This window comes from Eurytemora carolleeae, unplaced genomic scaffold (assembly GCF_000591075.1).
Source record: "Eurytemora carolleeae unplaced genomic scaffold, Eaff_2.0 scaffold1763, whole genome shotgun sequence".
NCBI lineage: Eukaryota > Metazoa > Arthropoda > Copepoda > Calanoida > Temoridae > Eurytemora > Eurytemora carolleeae.
The window spans coordinates 41,064-48,246 of record NW_019397649.1 but is presented as its reverse complement, the minus strand read 5'-3'; the positions used below and the strand labels follow the sequence as shown (position 1 = coordinate 48,246).

The following is a 7,183-nucleotide window of genomic DNA, read 5'->3' as shown; positions in this document are numbered from 1 at the left end:
AAAAAAAATTCGGCGCGCTTCGCGCGCCAAATTAAAAATATTTACCCCCCCCTACAGAATCCTTATATCCGCCCCTGGCCAAGGACGTAATTTTATTTTGAACATAATGATATGAGGAAGATTTAACAACGTTATTTTTTAACATGTTTATTACAAAATATTATAAAATATTTTGCAGAAAAAGTCTTTAACGTTTTATATCTTTATAAATACTTTGCTTCTCTGCCTGGTTACATGCAAACCTGACTGTGTTTCCTGGTGTCTGTCTGTATATTTGTTTGTTGGTATCCAGCAAGCGTCAAAACGGCTGAATCGATCGGTTCAAATTTTTTTGCGGCAACTCACATGACCCTAGGAATGTTCTGGATGTTCAGAATTACAAAATTTGTCTCCAAAATATTTTATTTTGGTAAAATTTTGAAATCCACAAAAAATCCTCGAAATATTTTGCTATTGTTTTTTTATTGTACATAGAGCTAGAGAACATGTTCACAGATAGAGCCACAATTATATATAGAAATAGGTGATGGGCGCGAAGCGCCCTTAATGCCTATAAATACATCCTCTAGAGGACGTAACTTTATTTTGACCATTGAAATTTGATAATACAAAGCTTATTTGTTAAAAAAGACGATTTCAAATTTGTCTCTTTATTTTTTTGGGACACCTTTCATTATTATATATTCATAGTCGACATAGTGATTCCCACCGTTTACCAGCGCTTTCTCTGCAGACCATGCCAAGGAAACCAGAATTTTTATGTTAAACATTTGACCAGTCGAGTCATCAACCAAATAATATGCAAAATGTGTACTTTCTTCATGTTTAATCTATAAATAACGTACTGACAACTTGTCAGACAAGTATACACCGAAAAAAATATAAAAATTATGAAAAATTATTTGGAAAATTTCAATCTGAATTTTTTTGCCTACGATGGTTATGAAGGTGGTGTATTTTTCGACCTACACATATCCGCCATACTCCACTTCTGACCTACGCCAAATCTGCTATACTACACATCCGACCTACTAGCACGTGGTATTACAGCTGCTATATGGACTTGTGGCCGCAGCGCCCGGCCCCTAGCCTGTCCTAGCCGCGGCGTTCGGCCCCCTAGCCTGTCTTAGCCGCGCAGCGCTCGGTCGGCCCAGAATTTGTCTTTACCTAACCTAACCCTCATATAATACTAAAATAAACAGCGTAGGTCCGATATTGCAGTAGGTCGGAAAGTTATTAGGTCAGAAGTTCAGTAGGGGGGATGTTGCGTATAGACGATGTAACATTAGCGGTTATGAAAGCTTTGAGAAAAATACAACAACAAATTTGGCTTAAACAGAGATTTAGATGGCATTCCAGTGGAATGAACAATTCCGCTGCATTTTCCGCGGAATTCCGCGAATTAATACACGAATATTGCACACCAAAAAAGTACAAAACAATTGCCGAAATTGAGACAATTTTCGATCAAAAAGGTTAGCGTGGCATGGCATGGATCATACAAGAAATTATCAATCTATGTAATGAAGCTCAATTTGCTCATATATATATGTTAGCAAAAAATTCGACATTTTTATTCAGATAATATATAATTTAATAAAACTTCTATTGCCGAATGATAACTATTATAGGCAGAGATTTCCACGTAGTGAGCTTTTTTTCAAAATTTTGTTGCAGCTGAAACTCTAGTTTTTTGCGAAAATTTTTTTACGCGGATTTTTTTGCGTAGAATTGTGCATAGTTTGCGTTGTTTTCCTCAAATTCATTTTCGCTCAAAAATTCGAAATTCCGCTCAAAAGTTTGCGGAATACGCAAGAAAATTTGCGCGAAAGTTTGCTTCCGCTGGAAACCCTAGGTCTCATGCTGATATGATGCAATGATGCAGTTGGTGTAAAAACCTGGTTTAGGCTTGAAAATAGGTGTATGAGTTTTTAAAATTTCACTAAATAACTAAAATTTATTGCATGACCCGCCCTGCCCCTGATCCGATGGAAAATTATCCTAAAATTAAATGATGATGGGGATAAAAAGAACAAATAATCTTTCGTCTTCTTTCTATTATTTTTTTATTTGTCATGCTCTGTACAAGGTTATAAAACACAACGGATGAGATTGTAAAGACGACCCATAACGCTTAAATACGACACTTGATTTTAGCTTCTGTCTTCAATTTTGTATTATAACGATTAAGCACCTATATATGTCAATTTTGTCGTGCAAGGAGTCCTGATTGTAAAAATTGTAAATTGTAAAAATTGTAGATTGTAAATTCCGTCATCTCTGAAGTCTCATCTGTTGTGGGTAACCCATGTACAAAATGTTAAAAAAATCAATTGAAAGAAATAAGGTAATATAAATCTAAAATTATCAAAGGAGATTTTATAAATGATCTAGAATCTATATTAAATGATATATCCTTACAAAACCTTTTGTTGATAAAATCAATATTCCTTTATAAGCTGGTTTTAAGGTATGCAATAATTTTCATTTAATCCCACCCCTTTAAAAATAATAATAAATAATAATTTTTTTTTTTTACAAAGGAATTTCATCTATTCTGAGACAAAATAGAATGAATGGAAAATTAAACCCCCGGGGGATTCAATGATAAACCCTTGGACTGATACATTTAATTGGATGTATTAGTGGTACCCTTCCAACCTTTGCCAGATCAATGCTGAACATGAGATATCCTATTTTTTCAACAATAATTGCAAAGATAATTGAATTTGTAACAATAGTTAAAAAGAGCATGGAAAAAATACTTTAACAAAACATTTTTTGAATGCGGTAAAAATAACCCATAAAGTTATTGGATTTTTTAAATCAATGATTCACACAATATAATTACACAATCATACAATCCCTTTAAAAAATGAATATCAAAATAAAGATTTATAGAAAGGAATTGATTCTTTGCCACAAACGCTAATTTTCTAATCCCCATAACTTTTCAATTTAATGTCGTAGACCTTAGTTATTTAAAACTCTGAATTCCGTTAGATAAAGTAATTTAAGTTTGAAATATCAAAGATTTACACCCTTTGGTCGCAAAGATATAGGGATTCAAAAAATCATTTCCCACGCATAGTTTTAAATGGTCTAACTAAGTGATAAAAATGTTTTTTTTTAAGCCTTTTCCAAAGATACGAGAAGCGTTCAATAAGTTTTGCGATTTTTTTTATAGAGGTACTTCTAGATGCCTCAGCCCTGTAATTTTTTCAAAAGTTCAAGATCTATACCGGATACATTTTTCAGATCAGTTGATGTCAATCATATCTTTGGTGTAATGTAAGGAGCGTTCTCCCAAAAGTTCGTCACAGCAAAAAAAATGTCACAATAGTATCAAACTTGATTCATGGATTTTGAGGATTTTTCTGGTTTTGATTTACGTTGAGATCAAAGTAATCCCTTTGGTCCTATGTCAGAGACTTTGGGACAAATTTGAAATTCGTCATTTTTAAATCTTGCTTTTACAACTTTGTTTACAATGTAAAAGTATACATCAAGCTGTCTGGGAAACATACTTCCTGAACCTTTGATAATATGGTTTGAACAATATTCAAATTTTCGACCATTTTTGGGGTCTTGATGGTCTTTTCCCACCCGGACATGTCATAATCCTTCAAACATTCATTTTTTCCTTCTCAACCTAGTTAAATTTAATAGAATCGTTTTAAAATGTGTTCTGGATCATGTTTTAGGGTTCTGCTTGGTTTTTGCAACGTCTAATGAAACCTTTATGGGAAACCGAGCCTAGGGCTGGGCACGTTCCAACTTTTAAAAATTATTTCGTTCCGTTCTAGAACGAGGGCCTTCAGCTATAAGATCGTTCCATTCTCATTCCGTTCCGTTCCGTTCTGGGTAGAAGAACGGTCATCCCATTTCGGTCCGTTCTTGGCGTTCTTGGTTGAAGAACGGTTCCATCCCTCTTGGTCAAGAACGTTTTCTTCCCATTTCCGTTTTTAGTAAAGAATGATCCAAGGCAAAAGTTTTATAGAAAAGAGTTGGTTAAAAAGTAAAAAAATACGATTTTATAATAAAAAGTTCCCCATGGCCGTAAACATACTTTAAATTTGGCCAACTTGGCCAAAAAAGTATCCGGTATAGATATAGTGAACTTTAAAAATGGAAGGGCTGAGACATCTAGAAGTACCTCTAAAAATATTTTCGCAAAACTTATTGGACGCACCTCGTATCTTGAAGAACAGTTTTAATTCAGCTTCACAATTATATTTTCCTTCTGAAATATTAGTACAGCATTTTCTACACTCTCTCAACACACAAGTCATATTATAATCATGACAAGCTTCATATTTATGTCTTACTAGCTGAAGTGCCCGGCTTTGTCGATCCAATTTTAGAAACACTTAAAAAACTTAATTTGGAAAAAAGAAAGAATTTTTTAGTTTATATTTACTTTTAGATCCCAATTAGGTCAAACAGTTTTTTGAAAAATAACGGAAGATTCCATTAACGAAAACGGCAAAAATAGTCAATTTTAAGATCAAACAAACAAAAATAATCGCTCATAATATAAAGAACGAACGGATGAGAATTAAAAATAACGGCGACTTAGTTTCGTTAAGTGACTGAGAGTCAATCAACTTGCGATTTAAGGTAAATAGCTATGTGACAATTTCAGCAATGGAATTAGATTAGGGAGCCAGTCGCGGATCCAGGGGGGAGTCAAGGGGTCGACGACCCCCCCTTTTGTAAAAAAGGGGGGTCAAGAGTATCTTTTGACCGCCCCCCCCCCTTTTCTGGAGGCAAACCTAAAAGTTTACTGTAACTTTTTTCCAGCAGATACTTTGATATGCTTTAACAAAAAGCTAGCATGAACGATGACAGATTTAATGGTCTGGCCTTAATGAACATTCATATAGACATCTTAGAAACCGTAAAACCCACAAAAGTGTTAAAAGCTTTTATAGACAAAAATACCCGTACAATTTTATTAAATATATTCAATAAGTTCAGGGTTTTTCTTCATTTTTTAACAAAAAAATAATTATAAAATGCAAAACAAAGTTGACAGGCTTTCTTTATTCTGGAAGATTAGATCTTATATCTTTATACAACTTTGCGAACTTTACTTAATCCTCATGTTTAGTAGTTTACATATAAATAATTTTTTTTAAATTTTAATAGGGATGGGCAATATCCAGATTCATTTTACAAAAACTTTTAATGTTTTTAGACTTTTAAAAGGTATTACGACAATATGAGAAGGTTCCAACATTTTAAAACTTTATTCTGGAGAAGTTTACCAGACATGCAAATCGAAGAAAATATAAGGCAAAAATGATAGTTTTGGGTTTTTAAAACGATCATTTTAGGTAATTTTTGCCTTATGTTTTCACCTAGGATAGCAAATTTGCATGTTTGATAATAGTAAACTTCTACAGAAGACAATTTCAAACCGTTGAACCCGTAAATCTTTAAAAGTCGAAAAGCATTAAAATTTCTGTAAAAAGAATCTAACAATTGCCCATCGCTAGATTTAAACCTACAGGGTTAACCACAAAGAATATGAGTAAAGAACAGATTTAAACTCTACAATCTTGAAATCGCATCCTTTGGAGTAACTTGTAACTTAATTAGAAACATGAAAAAACACCCTGAACCTTGCAGTTAATATCTTAATTTTAAACAATAAGTAAAATTGTAATTAGAAATTATGTAATGCCAATGGAAATGGAAATATATTTTTTATAGAGTAATATATCTGAGTAAAAAAATTGTAAGTGCAGCTCTAAGGTAGAAATATTTTTGCATACTATAAGAGTGATTTTCTGTTTTGAGCACTTGAAATACTCACTTTTAATGCTTATTTCTTTGAAAAAATTTGCGTGGGGCTACGCCCCCCTGCACCCCCTTCACTCACTATGTTCCGCTCGGTACTATAATATCCTATATTATTCAGACTTAGACCCCCCCCTTTTTAAAAGGTGGATTAATTTTCTTAAAAAACAATTGTGTTTTTTTTCTTCTGAAAATTCTGTTATAGGGAGTGTCAGCGAAAAATATAAGCTTACGTAGAAAACAATATTTGATGGTGATTGCTACTAATCTTACTTCTATACTGTTGCGTCTATTTAAAGAGAAAATTGTTAACGACTCAAATCGAAGAACGTATCGTTCATACAAGTTCAGAAAGTTGCAATATTCGACTGGGATCGTAAAAAATGAATGTAATTCCAAAAAAATCATTCAGATATTACAACCTAAAATCATTGATTTTTTTCGATGTTGACATATTCTCAGGACTTGACTGGCCCTTGTTAGGATTTAACAAAGGTGACTGATCTCTCTCTTCTTGATGAATCGACAATAGTTGCAAAAAAAAACTGCATTTCAAACCTTGAAAACATAAATGATGTAATTACAATGTTTAAAATGTTATCGAAATGTATTTTAAAAAATGACAGACGAGTGAACTTAAGAAAATACAAATAATGAAATGACACAGTTTCAAAGTTTCTGTTTTAGCGGGGTATATATTTATAAACTGATAAATTAATGGACTATTGTAACGTTATTTATAATATTGTTTTGATAACGAGATTATAATTTTGTCGTCCATAGAGAAATAAACTTACTATTTAGTCTTGTACACACAAAAAGAGGAGTGGTAGGTTGGTGACTAAAAAGAGGAGTGGTAGGCTGGTGACTAAAAAGAGGAGTGATAGGTTGGTGACTAAAACACAATTGTCTTCTGAAAGTAATTGCTGGGTTAAATAAAAGGATGTTTTAGGATTTTAATTTATATCACTTCAACAGGGATTCTGAATTTTAATTTGCAAGTTGACTGGGTGTGGGATATGGGTTTTGACTTAGTTCTTGAGAATTTGGGTTTCGAAATTTGGAAATTTTTAATAAAGACGACTTTCAAGAGTATTTATGATTTTTGTTCAAAACTGATATTTCATAATATTTTTGATTTTTTTTAAAATTTCCAATCCGAATTGCATGTAACGGAATTGCTTTTTATCTAAAAGACAATAATATTAACTGTGACTTACAAATATATGCAGCAGATACAAGAATGGAAATATTTATGTAGATTTTAAAAAATCACTTATTTCAACAGTTTTCAAATTTTAAAGTTTCTATTTGTTAAGCTCGTTAAGCTACTAATTAACGATTTAATATGATAAATTTTTATTTGTTTACATTGGAA

At 32.5% G+C, this 7,183-nt stretch overlaps 1 long non-coding RNA gene across 1 annotated transcript in view; it reads right to left on the bottom strand.

Annotated features, from left to right (window-relative positions):
* LOC111715332 (uncharacterized) overlaps positions 1-6,664 on the bottom strand; it is an 8,379-nt gene extending 1,715 nt beyond the window's left edge. Inside the window, exon 1 of the long non-coding RNA XR_002768209.1 lies at positions 6,603-6,664. This is a non-coding gene — a long non-coding RNA (uncharacterized LOC111715332). The remainder of the gene's footprint in view (positions 1-6,602) is intronic.
* Positions 6,665-7,183: the final 519 nt, after the last annotated feature.